This window comes from Buceros rhinoceros, unplaced genomic scaffold (assembly GCF_000710305.1).
Source record: "Buceros rhinoceros silvestris isolate BGI_N320 unplaced genomic scaffold, ASM71030v1 scaffold11351, whole genome shotgun sequence".
In the NCBI taxonomy this organism is placed as follows: Eukaryota; Metazoa; Chordata; class Aves; order Bucerotiformes; family Bucerotidae; genus Buceros; species Buceros rhinoceros.
In genome coordinates, this window is record NW_010396102.1 from 272,275 (window position 1) to 282,505 (window position 10,231).

The window sequence follows — 10,231 nt, forward strand, 5'->3', positions numbered from 1 at the left end:
TGGGTCTCTCCAGCGGAGCAGAAAGCTCTAGCAGCATTCTTTGGATGCCGTCCAGGCAGGGATGTGCGAAAGGGTGGTTACTTTGTGCAGGAGATTCCCTGTTTGCCCAGGTCGCGTGTCACTGGCAACAAGGCAGAGCACACGGCAAATTCCTTAGAAAAGAGGGTTTGTGGAGGGGTGAAACGTGCAGCTGCAGCCACCTCCAGATGTGTGGTGGAGAAGGACGCATCTCCCCCACCATCCCTCCAAGCTGAATGCTTTTAAATACCGTTCTCCAGCTCAAAGGTTGACCCCAACAGGCCGGTTAACACTTCCACGCAGATGGCTTTGGGTGCTGATGGGTCCCTGATTCATTTGCTTTTAAAAGCACAAACTCTCATGCAGCTGCTTGAAAAATCGAGGGAGACATTTTGCTGAAGTAATAGTAATGTCCAAGGAAGAAATCCCCGGTGGACTTTCTCAACCTTTGCTGCTTAATGAACCAACCGATTCAGCCGGTCGCGTTGAAATAATCCTCCCGAGGACGCTGGAGCCGTCCCACTAAGTCAGGGGAAAGCTTTTACTGCAAAACTTTTATTAATGAACCAAGATTTTGTTGTCAAAGGAAGAAACGGGCCTTTCTCTGACCTGGCTTTTAGGAGCAGATGAATTCACATCGATTTCTTTCCCCGCATTCTAGGCTGACACCTCATCATCCACGTGGCTTGTGCTCCGCTGTTGTTGTTAACCAAGGAACAATGGAGAGGTTTGTAGAAGTGAACCCCCCAAGTGCTGGTTAATACAAAGACAACACCTCCTGCAGCCCAGGAGGTCCCTGAGCTGCAGGTTTGGGGTTGTTGGGGGTGGTGGTTTTTTTTATCAAGCTGGGAGAATATTCGGGATGGGGGGATGGTGTGACGAAATCACAGCATGCCCTCCCTAGGCATCTGGTCTAGGCTGCTTCTGGTGACAAAATCCTGAGCTAGGTGGACCTTGGAAAGCCGTTATTACTCTCGGTGTCATCAGGTTGTTCCTATGTCTTTTATTTAGTGGTTCAGAAGGACAGTTGCACAGAGGGGTGGGTTGTTGTCGTCATCCAGCTTTTTGTCGCACCCTCCTTCTGGTAACTTCTTTGCTTTTAACTGGCCTTTCTGAAGTGGTCAGTCTTGGATGGGCCAAAGCTGTGAGCAGCTGCTTTTGTGGGGCTGTGTCTCCCACCCTCTGGAGCACTCCCAAGGATGCTCAAGCCTCCAGTGTTTGAGTACTTTTCTCTTGGGTACCACTGGTGCCAGAGCAGTGTCAGCTCCATCCTGGAGCACTACAAATCTCCTTCTCCACATTTCCAGATGAAGGGTTTCTGATCTACATGCCCTTTAATGTGAATGCTCCTCTAACATATCCAAGAAAGGGGTCTTTGGGGAATAACATTTATGTGTGGGAGGAACTGACTCGTATCAGGCAGATTTGAATGGCAACGCTGAGATATGAATGGGGGCGAAGCGCTGATGATAGATGACTTGAGGTCCTTCACTGCAAATTCAAAAGCTCTGGGTCCAGTTAGGACCCCCGGAACACCTGCAGATTTAGTTCACGACTCACTGGAGATCCTCTCTCAAAATATAAGTAGAGGTCTTAGTTGAAAATCCTTCTCTTGTTGAAGCCAAAGACAAAATTCCCTTTCCCTTAGGTAGGACCAGGATTTCCAGCCCTATGTTTGACCTCTGCCTGTCTTGGAGCAGTCAGGAGGTGAAGAAAGTTGGTCCAGAGTGAACCAGACAAGCTGTAGGTGAAGCCTGTCAGCAGAGGCACTCAGAAGGAGACAGCGTTATCCTCTTTCCCATCAAAGCCATCTGGCTCTCCGTTGCCAAACCAGTGCCAAGCCCCAGTGACCTTTCAGACTCATCACCCTGCTTAATTTACAGTGGAAAAAAGCTACTTCTTGCGAGGAAAGTCTTGCTCCCTCCTCCCAGGAGAGCATCTATCCGCAATGACTCATGCATTCATCATCCTGGCTTCCCATAACTGTCCGACAGTGGCTACAGTGCACAGGCTTGGGGAGAATCCGTGCTTGCTTGCCTCTGAGATAGAGTGATGTAAGCTCCTGCTCTGGCTTCTCCCGGCTTTCCAGACTGTTCAGAGTTCAAAGGTTTAGTCTCATCTCTCTGTAACCCAGCCCTGGCTCAAGCACCAACTCGCCTCTCCCGAAGCGATGACATAAAAAGGCATTGGAATGACGAAGGTCCCAGAGTCCCGGGGGAACTGGAGGAGAAGCTCACTTACAGTCAGGTCCTGCTTCCAGAAGATCCGCCTAAGCCCCTGTCTGACCGTTTTCAGGCAGAGCTGCAAACCACATTGACCACTTGCGCTGGAGCCGCCGTGAAGATTTTAATTTCAGGTTGGCAAGGTGTTCTCTACAGGGTGCTGGTACCCCGCAGGGTAACCCTTGGAGAAAGAGTTCTGTTGTTCTGGGATAAATGGAACAATAAGTGCACTGAAGTCGAGAGGGAGACCCCTGCTTCTCAAGTAAAAGAGGAGTTGAAAAATGACCTGGAGAGATGGGTCCAAGCCCTGCAGTGGCGTTTGGTTCAAATTTCAAACACCTCAGAAATCCCTAAGTGGATTTGTACATGAGCCCCATTAAAAAGTTCAAGGTCTTCCAGAAACCTGGGGGTTGGGTTCAGATTTTGAAGTTTCCTGCCTCCACCAGATTTAGATGTCCCGTGATCTGGGGCTTTGTTCAGGCCTGTGTCCGATTATAGAGCTGTGAACAAATAGGTCTGTGGAGGGAGCGCGTTGGCTGGTCTGCCTGAGCCCCTGCTTTCCTTCAAATAGATCAAGAGACTCAACAAGACTCTTGCGTTGGGGAACATGAGAGCAGCACCAAGGCATTTGACATGAGGTTGTTTGAATGTTAGTGGTTTTTGTCTGTGGAGCTCTTTGTGTCCTCCTCTTTTGAAATTCTCAACTGTTCCTCTGAATCCAAACCACATGGATATTTTCCGGATGTCAGGTAGATACAGTCAAATTCCTCCAGCTGCCAAGTGCAAGGTGAGATCCCAACAAGCATGCCTCAGGCTTTAGTGGAAAAGGGCTCCATCATCTCCAGAGCTCCCATGGAAAACTTAGTTACCCGTGAATTCCCATAGCAGCCAAAACAGACTCAAACCAAAGGCCTTGATGAAAATCTAAACCATGATGTTCACTGGGGTGAAAACTGTCCTTTTATGCGCGACAGCCTGGATCCAAGAAGTGTATGAAAGCCAAATCTGAAGTCAGCCTTAATGAAAACTTGCTGTGCTGTTGGATTGCTTCTTGGCCTTTGCCTCCATCCCTCTCCCTTGAACCTCTCCAGCATGAAACCTCTGCTGGGGCACTCGCAAGCTCGAATCCTCCCTGTGATGTTTCCAGGAAACCTGGGGCTAGGAGAAGACAACAATTCTCTCTGCCTTGGCCTCAGTTCCTCATCTCTTAGCCTTCAGTGGATGCCAGCAGCATCAGGAGGCTGCAAGCATTTATGGGGTGAAGAATGTTGTCCAGAATGCACCCGAATTCATCTTCTTGCTCCTTCACAAGGCGAGCACACAGCACAGGCTACCAAGAGAGGATGAATGGAAAGTAAACACACGGTGGAATAATTTTTTTCCCTGTGGGATGGGTGGCTGCCAGGCAGAGCCCCATTCTGCAGGATCGAGGACCGATCTATGCCCTTTTTGTTCCCACCGGTTTCAAAGGGTTTCCATTTAGGCTTTCAAGGGAATGGATGTGCTGCCGGCAGCACGGCTCACACACCCGACCGCCTGCACAAGGAGCACTTCTCTGGGGCAAGGACGCAGTGGTTTCGGGCTGGGTTGCAAGCGGTGCAGGCCTGTTTATTTGTCCTCCTCCTGCCAGGCAGGAGCTCAGATTACAAACACCGGCAGGCAAAAAGAGGCCCAAGAAGGAGAAAAAAATGGGCCAAAATCTCCCTTGCTCCTGTATCAGGTTTGAGCAATGGAGAGGGAAAGCCCAGCATGGCTTTCTGCAGCAGACAGCTGATGGAGGGATTTCAGGAGCTGATTTTACCCAAGAAGCGTCAATGGTAACATCTCTGACGATGTCTGCCACACATTTCCAGCCATTGTGGGGTCATACGGCTGCCTTCACTGTCGGTAGGAGCCTGGAGGGGTCCAGCTGGGGACCGGTGAGTTGGGATGTCTTTGCAGGAGGTGGTGATTATCTCTGGTTACTCCATCCCATCAGAAATTTTGGGGCCTTTGGGATGGAAAACAGTACCACCAGAGCACATGGGAACAGAGCAGGGCTTTTCTTTCCCACCAAATCCCTTCTTGATTTATTACGCGCCTGCTCAGCAAAGAGGAATGCCAGCACTGCAAGGATTGCGTTATCTGGGTTAATGAGGCCATCATGTTGATTAAGCATCAGCCTCAAACATTATCTTGGAGAGGTCCCTCTGCAGTGACTGACACTTCTCCCTGAATAGACAAACAAGAGAAAGTCCTCAAGACTCATTGTTTGGGATTAAAATAAATAGCAGCGGAGGCGGAGCGGGGCGGGTGGCAGATGCGTGCGAGAGATTGCACAACTCTTCGCGCTGAGGACAGAGCTGCCCGATTAAAACCAGCTACAGATGAGGACAGGCGTGGATGCATGATGAGTGTTCATTAGGGATAATAAATAATTACGTGTGAAATGCCTGGGAATGGCTCAAGTCAAGGGATGCAGAAGGAGAATGAATGGAGGAGCGGAGGAGGAACCCAGTTTAGAGCAAGTTAAATCTGCAGGCTGGGCTTTTCAGTACGGAGCTGGCAGTGCTGGCATAAAGAAAACAGGTGACTCGGGAAATTGTTTGATTTCCTTTCCTTCCCCTCCAGCTTTTTCCTCAGCGGCGATCATCTGCCAATTCAGCTCTGAGTAAAAGTGACACATCTGGCACTTTTACCCGGGAACTGCAGCCCAAATCTCTTTGCTTTGCTAACAACTCAATATTTTGTCATATTCTGGGCCACCCGTGAACCTCCGAGAAGTGAGAAGTGCCAGCAAATCTGCCTATCTAGCTGTGCCAGCAGGATCTAGCAGCAATGAAGGTGGTCACGAGCTGCAGCTCGTGATGGTCTCCACCACCTCTAGCTGACCAGCATGTGCTAAGTTGGATCTTTGCTGGCAGTCATAACCTCCATGGTGTGTAAGGTCACGCTGTTGAAGGTGGCTTCTGGGAAGGATGGAGTCAGGGTTTGGATTTGCATGGCTTTTAGCTGCTCATGGGAGTCCGTGGTGGGGTGGAGGAAGGGTGTGATCTGCATCGACATCTCTGAAGATGCCCTCACAGCTGCCTGGGAACTGTCCCTTCAATTCCATCTGCTCTGAGTGTGATAAGAGCAAGTCAGCTTTCCTGGCAGGCCCTGCCACCCACGCGTCCCCACGGCATGCCTCTCCCTTCTCCATGCAAGAGGCAACAGGCATAGTTTCACCTCTCAAGGGGACAGGGCAGGACAGCACCAGTTCTCTTCTAACAGGGAATTCCAGACCTGACGTGTCAACCTCTGGATTCCAGCTGTGACCACCTTTGGCTGCCCTGCAGAAGAATTTAATCTGACTCATTACAAGCTACTAGTTTTGGTGATAATCGTGGTACACAGACTACCCAGAAATGTCTCTCTCATTCGCATGAGTGCCCATGGGCACGTACTTAGCAGAGAAATCGGCGTGTTTGTCCCATCACGTGGTTTGCAGAAGAAAGTCCCCTGAGCTGTCCATCTTGCGTTCGAAGGGTTTCCACTTGGTTGGTCCACGGAACCAGCTTCAGGGGATGGCAAAGTTGGGAAGGGAGCACATTTGCTTCCCAGGTTTTGTGCTGGGTAGGGGTGGGCATAATGGAGCCAAGCTGGGGGTTCCTATTTGGGGCTGCTGGTGGGTCTCCAACTCGTGCTGAAGCCACCAGTGAATCACTTGCTCTGCCTGAACCCAACGGCTTGGAAACCCTCCCCAAACTTCATCTCTCTGAAAGTACCAGGTGACGAACCCAGGCTGAGGTTCCCAGGGCAAATGAAACATGCTGTAAGCACCGTGGAATGTAGGAATGTCAGCAGGGAGAGCAAACCTGCACCTCGTGGAGTGGCGACACTCAGGAGGCACACGGAGGAGAGATGTGCACGCCGCTCGGTTTTCCAACTGCTGCTACTTCAGTCAGCTGGAGCAGATGCCTTCAGCATCCAGGAAGGGATGATGCTGCTCCATGTGGCTTCTTCCATCTGGGCCTCTGTCAGCTGCAAGTTAAAGGCGAAAACCAAGTGGAAGAGGTTCAGGTGCTGGCAGTGTGAACTCTGCTTGCAGACATACAGCTGACACCTGCAGCTCACTCTGATCCTCCAAAAACTACCTCCACCCCCAAGCAGAACAGAACCCTGGAATACCTCCTCATCCACAGTGTTCCCAGTCCCCAAAGTGTTTTCCTTGTCTGTCCTCACCAGTGGACAACTACAGGAATCAAAGAGCTTTTAGGTTTTATTGTTGGGTTTGAGTTTTGGGTTGTCTTTTTCTGAAACTTAAAAAGTCCCAAGGCAGCTCGTGCATTAGGAACTGCTGAAGGAGGTAATTGCTTAGTGCAGTCCCTTGGAGGGACTTGTTTTTTTCAAGTGGAACGAGGATTGTGTTGATTTGGTGACGTGCCAACCAGGAAATACCAAAAAGCTGAAGATGGACCCGTTACAAACAGGCTAACCAACCTCAGCTGTCCCTTCAATATTGGAATATGGAAGGTAATAGAGAGCACATGGGTCCTGTAAATAATGAGATTATTAACAAATGCACAGAAATAAAGCCATTTGGCTGCCTCTGTCAAACACTGAAGCCACCGGTTTCAGCTGAAATCTCCTAATTGCCCCCGATTGCCCTGTAACGGGTGTTTTTCCAACAGCCTGTCTAGTTCTGAGGTTCTGCCCGGAGTTTTGTGTCTCGTCTGAGCCACGGTTTAACCCTACACTTTTCCTCTCACAGAAGATTTGGAGGAGAGGCCAGAGCAGAACGGAGATGCTGATGCTCTGGAGTATGAGATGTTGGTAGGAGAAAGGATGCCCTGGGGAAAAGCACAGAGCAGCGGAGACAAGTCCTAAGGCCCCGTCTGAGGAAGCCGGGCAGATGTGTGAGCTGCGCTTGCCTCTTCTGGCCTAGTTGCCCCCATCCTGCTGCTGCCACTTTATTGATTGAGCCTAAAAGCCTGGTGAGGAAGGAAATAAGTCAGAAAGACCCCTGGGAAAACTGACGGCCCTCAGAGCCCAGAGCCGGGTTTTTGATCCCGCCCTTGGCATCCTTGCAGTGTCAACCCTACTGAAGGAGGAGGTTGCCAGGAGTTGCAGGTGCTCAGGGGGGTGGTAAAGCAATCGGGTCGTTTGTGCTGAAAGCTGGATCAAGGAACCCTGCTTTAGGCATCCAGCCTTGAAAATACTGGCCCAGTTTTTAATTCCTGTGTCTGAGCTGCTTTTCCTGGGGCTGGGACAAGAGCGTAGGCAGACGTCAGTGCAGCGCGTGTATGTGCATACATTTTCCCTTCAGGGCAAGGAGGAGGAAGAACTGTGCCCGAAGCAAGGTGCCTTCACAGCCATGAAGGTGGAGAAAGGTCTTTTATCACACTGTGGGACAGAGGCGATGTGAGCAGCAGCTCAGTGGTGGGATGGGAAGGATGGTGCCGGTGTGGTGTTTTGGAGATGTTGGGGATGGGGGAGGTCAGGTTTACCCCATGACATGGTGCTGAAGACGTGGGGTGGCATTAACTGGGGACTGGAGAGGAGTCCTGCAGCCTCTTGCACTTCAGGGAGGTCCACCCTCGAGCTGGAGGCAGAGGCAGCACTTCTGGGCTTCTAGCATTGGGCGGGAACACTGTATCCCTTGAGCCTGGAATGAAGCAATGGGCTGTGCAGTAGAAGATCTTCAGACCTCTCGTTGTGGTGCTTCAGCATCACTGTTTGACCTCAGGCATTTGAGCTGGGAAGTTCTGAGCCATTTTTAGCTGCCTGGCTGCAATGGGGAAGGGAGGGAGAGAGAAATACCACGCGGTTAGTATTACATCCCCGACACAATAGAAACTTTTATTAGCAATTTTCCATTGTGTTGCAAATGGCAAAGATCACGGTTATATTTGCATGTTTCAGACTGTCCAGGAGAATCAGCTTTCCTTGGCGACTGGGTAATAGTTTTCACATTGCATTAGCTTCAGCGTTTGGAGTGAGATACCAAAGCGACAGCTGTCCTGCCGTTGGAGAAGACCTTCCTTCTCACCTGGTGGTTCAGCCTAGGGAAAAACAGGTTGTGAGAAGCTCGATCTCTTTGTGGGATCGAGACAGAGGAGGTGGCAGGTGGGCACTGCCTTTGCTCCGAGGATATTGACTGCACCTCGCGGGCCAATAAAAACACACGCGTTCCTGGCTAGAATGCCAACGAGGAGATTTCTTTGCTCTGGGATAAGCCGGGATTTGACTAGATTTCTCCTTGGCTCCGCAGAGGACATGCAGCTATTGACAGCCTGAAAGAAATTAGGCTAAAAAAACAGAACAACTGGGAATCATTGCAGCTTTCGGTCTGTGGTGTTGCTTCCAGGACCGTAGGGCCCAGGCGCTTCGACTCCCGGCCACGGCCCCGTTCGGGTTTGGTTTCTTCTCTTTGAGATTTCGCACAGTGCTTTCCGCGGGGGAGTTCTGCTCTGCAGTCTCGATGAAGCTGCGATGTGCGTCTTCCTTGTCATGGGACCTGGAGCACCGTCACCGAACCACGGGCTGGCGGCAGGATGGAGGCTCAGGGAGTTCTGCCTCTCCTTGTCTTCCCCTGCATGGACCGGTATGGTTGTAGCGCCAATGGTAAATGGTAAAAAATCACTGCAGCACCGTCCCCTAGATCCCTGATCCTCCTCTTGCTCTTCTTCCCCAACAGACCTTCTCCTGTTTTTAGAGACTACTCTTGATTCGCTTCAGGGTTGTGCCAACTGTTGGAAATGAAACCTGATGTGCTGCAGACAAGGTTCTCATCCCAGTTTTTTCCCCAGGGCTTTATGAAGGCGCTTGAGCTATAGGGTGAGCTTCCTCAGGCTTGGTGCAATACTAGACCGGGTACTGCATGAACAAGGGACCCTCCCTCCACTCTGCTTCACTGGTCCCAAACTCCATCTCTGCTGCATAAGCCCAAGAGAAAAAGCATATTTGTGGAGGTCAGGATGACGTTAGGGCTGCCGGGCATCTGTTTGTCCATTCTGCTCACAGAAAAGGCCTTCATATTTTGTTACCATCTGGACAGCAAATGTTCCTTCTCTCGGGAACTTCGTTCTGACCTTTGCTCGTTTTGTTTAAGAATGGATGTAAGGCAAACGTGTAACGTTTGCACTAGGGATCTCCTGTCAGCACCACCAATAGGTCGGGAGAGCTGAATTGGCCGTCTTGCTTGGGTCATGTATTTATGATACATGTGCACAAAGGCACGTAGTTGAGGTTTTTCCGCGTATTTGGCTGAAGCTGGGGAAGGCAGAACCTTTATTTGAAGCAAGGGTGTTCCTAATGTCATCATTTTAGATCCGTGATTATTAGTTTTAACATGAACGACAAGTCCCACCATAAGCCGAGAGCTCCACACAGTGTGCTCCTTCATGGTGGTGGTGTGGTTGTCATCAGGAGGCAAGCGTATCTGCTGCGGGTCCTTTGATTCATGGCACTTATGGCATGGATCATGACCATCGGTTAATCCAATCTCCTGCAGACCGTGAACGCGTTGTTTCCTGTTTCATTGGTCGTTAGCACAGACGGGTCATGTTGTTGGGTGATCTCTGATACTTGAGCTGTTCAGCTGGCGACTATCAGTCTTGTGTAGCTCAAGCGTGATGGAGCAAGCTAGGACGAGTCCTTCTCCATGGTCTTCGGCTGGGTTTGGTTAGCCAGAGCTGGAGCATGCCCAAGACCCCTGTCTGCAGGCCTTGCTGCTTCTTTCCATTTAGAAAGTCCTCATGTCCAGCAAAACCCCAGCCTGACCAGTACACAAAGACTTGGAGCTCTTTTTTGAAGAGGAAGGAAAGCTCAGCCTTCCATTTATGAAGAGACCTGGCAGCTTGCTTCCAAAACAGGCTGTGGCAGCAGAGTTGGGTGCCCTAACTCAAAATGAAGAAGTTTAGTGGGTTAAATATCTATTGAAGGTGGAAGTTGTTACTGGCGGTGCCGGGGCACCCCACTATGTTCCCCCAGCTTTGTACAACCTCACGGCAGCCCCGACTCCGTCCAGC